This window comes from Pipistrellus kuhlii, unplaced genomic scaffold (assembly GCF_014108245.1).
Source record: "Pipistrellus kuhlii isolate mPipKuh1 unplaced genomic scaffold, mPipKuh1.p scaffold_m20_p_2, whole genome shotgun sequence".
In the NCBI taxonomy this organism is placed as follows: Eukaryota; Metazoa; Chordata; class Mammalia; order Chiroptera; family Vespertilionidae; genus Pipistrellus; species Pipistrellus kuhlii.
Window position 1 is genome coordinate 3,334,107 of NW_023425515.1, and position 10,729 is coordinate 3,344,835.

A 10,729-nucleotide genomic window follows, 5' to 3' on the forward strand; every position below is an offset into this window, starting at 1 on the left:
TGCCAGCCCCGAGCTGGGCTTCCGGCTGAGCGACACTCCCCCTGTAGGAGCACACTGACCACCAGAGGGCAGCTCATGTGCTGAGCGTCTGCCCCCCTGGTGGTCAGTGCACATCACAGCAACCCATCGTTCTGCCATTCAGTCAATTTGCATATTAGCCTTTTATTATATAGGATTATATAGGATAGGCCTTGCGTGACAGACACAAAATTTAAAACTAAGCATCCTGGGAGCCTTGAAAAGTCCTCCTGCACCCTCAGCCTAAGGATGGGGAGCACTGTAGAGAATGAGAAGTGTCAGGGAGTCCAGAGGAGGCAGATGTGGTGGAGAAAACAGACCCAAGAGGGACCTACGGGGTCCAGATAACAGGATCAATTAATAGAACTGAAGTGGCCTGGTGAGAACAGGGGTCTCCGTGAACCTCTTGATCAATAAGGTGCTAAAACTATATGCTTTTGGTCACAATAAAAGGCAAACTTGCCGAAACCGGTTTGGCTCAATGGATAGAGCGTCGGCTTGGGGACTGAAGGGTCCCGGGTTTGATTCCGGTCGAGGGCATGTACCTTGGTTGCGGGCATATCCCCAGTAGGGGGTGTGCAAGAGGCAGCTGATCGATGACTTTCTCTCATCGATGTTTCTAACTCTCTATCTCTCTCCCTTCCTCTCTGTACAAAATCAGTAAAATATATTTTTTTTTAAAAAAAGGCAAACTTACTATAACTAATTAGCATACTTTTTTTCTTTCTTTTTTTTAACTCACAACAGGCCAAAGGCCTTCAGAGTTACAAGACACTCAGAATACTCAAAGGCATACTCTTAGTCCTGCAGGTACTGTCCCTTCTCCCAGAGAGCAAGGGGAAAGTGACGGTCCCCTCACAGGAAGCATGACGTAAGGACATTCTAAAGGGTTTGCTTCCAGCCCATCAAGGGCAGAAGGCCAGTTAATCAGGGTGTTCTGACGACACCTGCAATAGACCAACGCTTGCGGCTGTAAGTTGGAGGCACAAACCATGCTGGACACCGACGAGTCGAATGGAGCCAATAACACAGGGCGCCTCTCAGTAAGGAGACGGTTATTCACGCAGCACCCACTCATGCACTCCTGAACTCTACTGCCCATTTCTGTTTTCTTTCATTGCAAAAGTCCTGGGAAGAACTCCCTGGCTTCACCTCCCATTCTCTCTCCAATGGAAAAACCACTTCTCCTTGTCACGTACCCCTCCACCAGCCCCACCCTGGGCCACACCCCCGTGGCCTCGCCCTTCCCTCTGCAAAACCTGTCCCCTGCGGTCTCCCAGGCTTTGTCTTCTTTCCATCCCTGGGGGCTCCTTCCCAAGCCCCTCTTCACTCCAGCTCCCATCCAAAGCCACGACAGGGGGAAGCCCGGGCTGGCCCCTGTCCTCGCTCCTTCTGCACCCAGCACCTACCTCATTAACTCTTAAGCCCATGGCCCCAGTCCCGCCATGCCTGGTTCCTGGCACCACCCAACACTTCGTTAATATCTCTGCGAAAGTGTGTTTACAAAATGCTATTCCCTGCACGTAAGCTGACAGCTTGGACTGGCATCCTGGGTTCAAACAGCTGCAAGGAATGTAACTTCCAGCACAAGTATTGCCTTCTTAAAATAACAGCATATGTCACCCTTCTAGCCACGTCCCTGGGCTCAAAGCACCGCGGTGTGATGCCCACCGCCATCTACCATGAAACACCAACCAGCTCTTTACTCCAGGACGCTCACAGCACTTCTCTGTGACCTCCTGTCTCCATCACTGCACACGGAGAACCCAATGCCACATACTCCTGCTCCGGACGACTCTACTGATCACACTCCAAATACGCATGGAAAGCTAATGAGTCCGGATGTTGTGTGGCCAGGAGGGGGTGCTGATTTCTTCTGGATCGTGTTACCCTGGCAATCACGGAGACCCCACTGGTCACAACGGGAAGCACGGCGGAGGCTTCTGTGGACAGCCGCTAACAAAGCCGTGTTCAGTGAGGCAGGCAGGCTTTCCCACAGTCAGTGCACAGATCACGGGCAAATGTTCACCTCTGCCCCGTCGTCACGTGTGCCAATGTGAGCACAGGAAATCTGGTTCCACAGACAAGAAACGGAAATGGAAGAGCTTGATGATGGCAATGGCCCACCGCCACTCACCAGTGACGACCATAAATGCCAACAGTCCCCCTTCCTCCGTGGTCTTACCCCACAGTGTGCTCACTCCCCGGACACCCACACATCTGTTTCCACACCCCAGGACCCCGGCTCACACCAAGACTGGGGAGGGGGTCGCCGTGTCCTAGGCAGGAAGAGGGACTCTTCCTCAGGAAGGTGAGGCACCTCAGTAATAACAGCATATGTGACCTCCTGTCACCCCCACACATTCCCAAACCAAGCCAACAGCAGACCTGCCTCGCTCTGGAAATACACATGGTCCTCACCCCTCATTCCTCGGTTCTAGTGGAATCCTGTGGGGCCTGGGTTCCCCCCTGTCAGCCACGGGGTCATCTCTGAGAAGACACGGACTCTGTCCCTCCCCTCCCCCAAGTCCCAGTGGCAGCCACGTGGCACTCAGGATGATCCCTGGTGGACAGCTGTGCTGCCGCCCTGTGCCTTCTCCCCCGTGTGGCCACACGGGTCTTCCTCGTCCTCGGGCACACAAAGCTGTTCCCACCGCAGGGCCTTTGCACTTGCCATTCATCTGCCTGTGACCCCCCCACCCCAGATCTCCATGGAGCCCCTCAAAGCACTGGTCTCCAGCTCAGACCTTCCTCGTCCCGGCTGCTGGAGTACACCCACCCCTACCTACATCACCGCCTCCACCTGCTGGCCTTCCTTCCTGCTCCATGCTCTGTCCACTATCAACCTGACACAGTCGTATTGTTTATTGCCAGACCTTCCTCCCGCCAGACCAGTAGGTCACCGAGCAGAACCTCTCTCTTGCTCTCTGCAGTGCCAGAATGTAAGGGGCGCCCACTGAATAAATACCTGCTGAATGAATGGGCAAACGCATGGCAGGCACTCTCATGAGCCATGAGGTAAGCTGGGCAGGGATCACCTACACTCTGCACATGTGAAGAGGAAGCTGAGGGAGCATTTAAGTGTCTGCTCACAATCTCAACCCCGCAAGCCACAGGTCCGAGAGGTGCCTTCAATCTGCAAAATGGCAGCATTCTCCTGACCTCTACAGAGGAGGGGCACCTGAGTGTGCCCTGAGGAGTGGGCTTCTTTCTCAAACACAACTTCTCCGAGAAGAGTTGCTGACCCCTATGGCGGCTCATTTTCAATTTGTCTTTTGAAAACGCTGTCCCTTTTACTTCCAGAATCAGACATCTCGTTGCATTCCTTGTTGGCAGCGTTTCTGCAGAAGCATGAACCAAAGCTATCAAGGGGTGACGGATACATGTTACTGCCTTTTCCCCTCAAAAGCCAAACAACAGTTCTCCTATTTCTTAACCGTTCACCAGAGGCGGTGATGTCAAGGAACGCAGACCAGCCGCGCGGAGCTGTGAAAATGTGGAGATGGGGACGTGTCCAGCCGTGAGCAGAGCGCGGTGTGGTGTGTGCGGGTGGGGTGGGGGTGGTTTCCTTATGAAAACCCAGTGTTTACATGCTCTCCAGGCAGAGTTCTCCTCCCTGCCTTTTCAGGTGTAGCTCAAAACCAGCTGTCCATTCTCTTTTCATCCTTAAAGACACCCCCAGGGACTACGCTCCAAACGCATCAGGTGAGCCGGGATTTTGGGAGAGAGGCTTGGGCAGATGTGGCTTTTGCAGGCTGGCCTCTGTTCTTACACACCGGGGCCCACCTGTCTCTGGTTCCTGCCACTTTGATCTGCCCTTGCAGGGGTGAGGGGAGAGAACAGGCAATCTCTGAGCATCTGTGGGAGAAGCTCATCCATCCATTCGGAGCTTAATAACGGTGAGTGCACAATCCCTGAACCGTCGGGCGGGTCCGTGTGTCCATGAGCTCTCAAGTCCAAAGCGGACCCCCATCAGCAGCTGCAGGCCTGGCGGCTCCACCTGCCTGCGCCCGGCTGCCCTCCCCGCCAGGCCGGCCACCCACCCGGAGGCCGGCACCTGTCAATGTCCCCGGATCTGGCTGCCGTCCCGCCGCCACCCACGGGGTTAGACACAGGATGCAGGGGTCCCTCAAAGGGGGGGGGGGGGGGGGGGGAACGCAGAGCTGTCCGGTCGCCCCGGCTCCTGCTTCTCTAGCCGCGCGGGGCGAAGGGCCGGGGCCCCTCCCGTGCGCCCGGGGGCCGTGCCCCGCGTGGAGAGGGTGACCTCACGAGGGGGCAGCCGGCGAGCGGGCCGGGGGCGGGGAGGCGGGCCGGGGGCGGAGGAGCCCCCGCGCCGCGCCCGGGGCAGAGCGGGCCCGCGGGCCGCGCCGGCAGGGGCGGGGGCGGCGGGCGCGGGGCGGCGGGCCCGGAGCGCCGGCGGCGGGCCGCACGCAGGGCGATCCCGGAGCGGCTCCGGGAAGTCCAGCCGGGTTTTGGCTCCGATCGCCCGCGGAGCCCGCAGCCGGCGAATGTAACAAAGAACAGGCGGCATGGCGGCTGGACCGGGGCGGCGGGGCGGCGGCGGCGGCGGGCGGGGCCGGGGCGGCGGCGGGCGGGCGGGCGCGCGGGGGCGGCGGGCGCGGGCCGGGCGGGGGCGGCGCGCGCGGGGGCGGCCGGCGGGCGCGGGGCCCCGGGCTTTACCTGCCTTTGGAATGTGCCGAGCGGGATCGGATCCGGACTCCGGGTTGCGATCCGCTCCGGAAACTGCGCAGCACCGGAAGCCGGTGGTCGACCGCGGGGTGTTCTGGGAGTTGTAGTTCGGCGGCGGGGCGGGAGGGCGCGGGCGGCGTGGGCTTGGGACTGGGCTGCCTGGATGGGGCGGCGTGGACGGAGCGGCGGGCCGGGTGGACCGGAGCGGGCGGCGTAACCCGGGATCGGCGGCGTGGACCGAGGGGGAAGCTGCCCGGACGGGGCGGCTTGGACCGGGAGCGGGCGGCGTGGACGGAGCGGCGGGCGGTGTTCACGGGGAGCGGGCGGTGTGGACCGGGATCGGGGGCGTGAACCCGGGGGCGAGCTGCCTGGACTGGGCGGCGTGGACTGGGAGCGGGCGGCATGGGACCGAGCGGCGGGCGGTGTGGACCGGGAGCAGGCAGCACGGACTGGGGAGAGGGAGACGGGGTGAACTGGCTACGTGGATCCGGATCGCCCGGGCAGAGAGGCCGGGCTCCGATCCCCCTTTCCCTGGAGCAGCAGGAGGTCTGGTGGCCACGTGCTACCCCTTCCCGCGTGGCGTGGCTCGGCCCCGCAGCCGCAACCCAGGGGGCGCACGGACGGAGCGCACAGCCCTGTTCTCCTGGTGGCTCCGTGAAGCCTTGATTCCTTTGGAGAGCTAGGGGGGACAAGGGGGCGAATTTTTATTTTTAAATCGGGCTTGAGGTTTGCTGCCCCATAATCATTTCTGAATTTAGCCGAGGGCTGATGATTCTTGGCATCTTTCTAGTCGGTCAGAAAACTTAAGCGCTTGCCCTGCTCCCAACAGGCACGGAACCAAGAGGCCCAGCATCTGGCTGGCCAGCCGCTGGGGATGGACTGGGATGCCCCCAGCAGAAACCGTGGCTGGTGCCGCCTGGAGGCAAGCCGAGGCTGGACCACCTCCTGGCACCCAGTGTTGCTGCCGCCTTCCTTCTACCGGCTTGGCAGCTTGTGTGGCCTCCACCCCCTCCATCAATTGCAGTGTGGAAACAGAATATTAGAAATAAAAGGGAGTAAAGGGTCTTGTTCTATCCTTTCTGAGTCAGAGATGTAAGCTGCCTCGCTCCTGTCTGCCTGGCCAAAACCCCCATTCATAATGTCAAAAAGAGGTGATGAACTGGGGGGAATTATTTGAAATTGATATCAGCAAGGACTCATTTCCCTCATACATGTAACGTCCTTATGAATCAATAAATCAGTAAGTAATCGGATAGGGGGGGAAAAAAAAAAAAAGGTCTGTGAACAGTTCACGAGGAAAATACAAAACTCCTGGCCAGGGTGGCTCAGTGGCCTATGAACCAGGAGATCATGGTTGGAATCTCTGTCAGGAAATGTGCTGGGGTTCCAGGACATGTGCTGGGGTTGCAGGCGGATCCCCTGGAGGGGGCGTGCCCGAGGCAGCCAATCAATGATTCCCTTTCATCGATGTTTCTATGTCTCTTCCTCTCTCTTCCTCTCTGAAATCAATAAAAACATATTTTTTAAAAACACAATGGCTCTGAAGATTATGCGAAGCTACCCACCTACTGTAATAAGAGGAAAAGTGAATTGCAGTGAGCTCATTTTTATCTGTTATATTAGATTGTACAAGTATATTTCCATTATTGTGAAGAGACGATTGAAAATGAGCTAGCTCTTCCTTTCCCGGTGGGAGAGTGAGCTGGTACAGAGGGGACTGGCCGGCAGCCAGGTGCATTTGTCTGAGGTTAGTCCCAAGAACCCAGGTGGGAGGATGGCCCTTGGAGAGGAAGGTGTGGGGGTCACGGTGCCAGGGGCTCATTTCTCCGCCCTCCCCGGCACCCTGCAGTGACTCCTCATTGGCATGAACTGGCCTGGACCACAGCCTTCAGACCGTTGGCCGCCTAACCTGTTCCTCACCTCTGCCCTGCTCACACTCGCCCAGCCTGCTTTCCCCTCAGACATGCTCCTAGGGTCTTTTGTGGCCACTCCCTCCCGCTTGGAACACTCCCGAGTTTCCCACCATCATCCCTTCATGCTCCAGGCCTTTGCCCAAAAGCTCCCCAACCTCTGCAGGCACAAAGCACTACTGCTCCTATGCACCCCCACACTTACACACCCCTCTTCTGTGATGGCCCTCGCAGCTCCCAAATGTCCAGATGGCTGTTCTCAGCCTCTGCATACTAAATAGGCACCAGGATGCATAAACAAAAAACAGGCCATTTACAGAAAATTGACAGGTCACAGCACGAGCGGAAAACGAAATAGAGGAGCTCAACCCGCATCAAGCCCTTGTCAGCACTACCCCGACACAGGGCCGGGGTTCAGTCACAGCATCTTTCCTCTTCAGAAGGATTCTGTGTGTTCGTGTTCTCCAACTATCAAGGCCTGAAACAGTGTCTTTTAAAATTATATATATGTTACTGATTACCGAGAGGAAGGGAGAGGGGGAGAGAGTCAGAAACATCAATCAGCTGCCTCCTGCACACCCCCCACTGGGGATGTGCCCGCAACCAAGGTACATGCCCTTGACCGAAATCGAACCCGGGACCTTTCAGTCCACAGGCCGATGCTCTATCCACTGAACCAAACCGGTTAGGGCGGAAACAGTGACTTTTTACATTCAAAGTTTTTGAGTTAAAACTTTTGTTGCTTAAAGAGTCCAATCTTTGTTGATCCCAACGAATGCAATGAACGCACACTCTGAAGGCAGAAAACAAGAAGAGGCGCCTGTAAGGGTGTTGTTGGGGAAATTCGAATGCGGACCTGGTACTGGCTCACAGCATCGCATCAGTGAACAAACTTCCAGCAGGAACCCTGTGGTGGATGTCTGACGAGGGGATGTCCTGTTCGAAGGTGCATTCTGAAGAACTGTGGCGGGAAGAGGATTATCTTAAAATGGAACAATTGGTGAATCTAGGGAAAGAGTACGCAGGTTATCCTATAGTTTGACATTTTTTAAAATATATATATTTTATTGATTTTTTTTACAGAGAGGAAGAGAGGGATAGAGAGCTAGAAACATCGATGAGAGAGAGACATCGATCAGCTGCCTCTTGCACACCCCCTATTGGGGATGTGCCTGCAACCAAGGTACATGCCCTTGACCGGAATCGAACTGGGACCTTTCAGTCCGCAGGCCGACGCTCTATCCACTGAGCCAAACTGGTTTCAGCTAGTTTGACATTTTTAAAAGTAAATTGGGGGGGGGGGGGTGTTTAAGTAAACATAAACAAGTTTCTGTTATCATCAGTGGGTTTTCCTAAGAACACTGTGTTCTTCCCCAACAGCTGGCATTAAACTGCAGCCACCCTACCGTGTGGCCCCAGCCCTGACGCTGGCCGCCTTAGACCTGTACTTTCCCATCAGCTCTGGTTCTTTGCTAATTTAGGTGTAAAACTGTCACTACCGGACAGTGTGGACATCCGTATCCTAAGCACCTTTTTTCTAAATCCTCACCTGAGGCTATTTTCCCATTGGTTTTCCGAGAGAGGGGAGACAGGGAGAAATATCATTGTGAGGAACTCATCAACTGGTTGCCTCCTGCACTCGCCCACACCAGGGCCCAGTACAGGGAGGAGCCTGCAATCAAGGTACGTGCCCTTGACCCCGGGGGATTGAACCTGGGGAATTGGACCGGGGACCCTTTTGGCCTTCAGGCTGATGTTCTATCCACCGAGTAAAATCAGCTCGGGCTATCCTAAGCCACTTTTTGAGAAAAAATATTTTTAATTGATTTCTGAGAGGAAGAGAGAGGGAGAGAGATAGAAACATCAATGGTGAGAGAGAACCATTGTTCAGCTGCCTCCTGCACACCCCCCACTGGGGATCGAACCCTCAACCCAGGCATGTGGCCTGACCAGGAATCAAAGGGGGACCTCCTGGTTTGTCAACGCTCAGCCATTGAGCCAGGGCCCTGGGCCCTCAGCCACTTTTCTATGCCCTCTTTAGCATTTGTTTTCAATCTGGCTAATTTTCCCCATCAGGGTGAAGAGATAAAGCCATCAGCAGACAATTCAAATCCTACTACATGCAAAGCATTGCATCTCACTTCACATTACTCTCACCCACTGCGAGGAGCTCTGCACTTCAAGTTCAGGAAAGACCGTCTGAGGCCGCAATCCTGTTCTCTCCAGCACCAGGCAGGAGGGACTCATGGTTTGGAACAGGGATTCTACAGCCAGACGGCCCGGGCTCAAGTTCTGGTCCGGCCACTTCCCTGCTGTGTGACCTTGGGCAAGAGACTTAACCCGTTGGTGCCTCGGTTCTCCAACCTGTAAAGCCAGGCTAGGTCATCACTCACGGGGTCACCTCAAAGAATCAAGGAGTCATTATACGTCAAACCCTTGGAAAACAGTGCTGGCACACAGTCCATGCTCAGTTCGTATTAGCTAGCACCACTGTGACCTCAAACCTTTCTCCAGCTTTTGTATAAAATATCAAGTGTATACCTTACATTTAAGCCGCCTAAGCATCGGCCGTTGCCTTATCAATATTGATGACACCTACATAATCGTTTTGAGTGTCTGGGACCCACAACTTGGCCATTTGCACTTTGGACGGTCAGGGTGCAGAGCCGAGGGGAGCGGGGCCAGCTTCAGGCCATCCGGTAAGAGGGCTGGCCGGCACTTTCTCATCAGGGAGGGCACTGCGCCTGTCCTCCGTCTGCATCCAGCCCCCTGGTGAGCGATCCACCTTTTCTTTTAAACAAATGACTTATTGACACACACAGCACCCTGTGCGTGTACCGTGACCGAGGTCCACAGCAGCATGTTTTTGTTACGTGTGCGTCCCCCTGCGTGGGGCTCCGTCCCCTGACCTGGCCCCACGCGTGGGGAAGGGTGGGTGTAAGCTGTGCGCTTACGTGGTGCACATCGCCGGGGAGCGAGCACAGGGGAGGGCGGTCCGGGGCGGACAGAGCACCCAGGTCGCACTGGGTGGTTGAGGCCGCTCTGTGCAGAGGGCAGGGAGGGCTGGAGTTTGTGAGAAACATCAGGAAGCGGGGGGGGGGGGGGGGGGGTGCCGGAGACCACAGCTGGGGTAGACGGGACGCTGTAGACGGCATTAGCGAGGACGTGGTGTCCCCCCGGAGGTGCCGGGAGGTCAGGGGAGGACGCTGGTGGACAGGAGGACATGCCAACTCGTCTCCTCTGGGAGCCTCAGCCTGGCCCGCCACCCAGGAAGCAGCGGTGTCCCCCCACCCCCAGCCCCGAACCTCAGTCCCAAACAAGACACAGGGCCGTCGCCTCCCTGTGCGAGCCCTGTGCCTTGAGTCCAAAATCCGAGCCCCCCAGCAGCTGGGACTCCCCATAGGCATGCTCTTACCCCAACGCAAAGCTGTGGGTCTGCCCGGGGCGGGTGGGGTCAGGAAGGCTGAGAGGACGGGGTGGGCGAGGGGCCGGAGGAGTCCCCAGCGTTTGGACACGGCAGGGGGTGCGGCTGAAGGACAGAGGAATTGAGGACCTGGACGGGGAGCAGCCTGCAGGGGCTACGGGGGCACCCCTGTCGGCGTCTGCAATGCCCTCCACCCCCCAGCTGCTCTGCCCTGCCCGGGAACTGCCCTCCCCCTCCACCTCTTACCCCGACACGCACTCTCACCCATGGTCCAGGGCTACACGGGAGTCAATGCATGGATGACAGCTCCCATTCCTAGGGGACGGCTCCCCTCAGGTCTCGGGCGATCGCCTGGGTCCCACAGCCACCCTGGGCCAGGTTTCGCTGCTGGGGGGCCAGGCCACGGGGCACCCACAATTCACCGTGGCCCGAGAGCTCACGGCGAGCATTTCCTTCCCAGTGAGCGGCTCAGCCCAGACCCACAAGGTGTGGAGGGACTTAAAACCTGTGCAAGAATGCTGGGAGGAAGGTCCTCCGCGGAGCCCAGGGAGGAGGAATCCCCCCTTCTGCACCCTCCCCTCCCCCCCGCCAGCTGACCGTCTGGTCGCGTGTGGTCACTGATGGGGCCTGGGTCATGAGCCACTCAGAGGAACGCGGGAGCACGGGCCTCAGCAGAAACCACTCGGAC

At 57.3% G+C, this 10,729-nt stretch overlaps 1 protein-coding gene across 5 annotated transcripts in view; it reads right to left on the reverse strand.

The window, feature by feature from the left end:
• The window catches only part of PRDM15 (PR/SET domain 15), a 49,907-nt gene extending 45,094 nt beyond the window's left edge, over positions 1 to 4,813 (reverse strand). Inside the window, exon 1 of one of the 5 annotated variants that reach the window (XM_036444330.2) lies at positions 4,703 to 4,813. The gene's annotated coding sequence lies outside the window, so the exon portion shown is untranslated. Of the gene's footprint in view, positions 1 to 4,698 lie in introns of all 5 variants that reach the window. The other 4 variants (XM_036444327.2, XM_045585260.1, XM_045585261.1 and 1 more) reach the window with 4 other exon arrangements.
• Between the last annotated feature and the right edge of the window lie 5,916 nt (positions 4,814 to 10,729).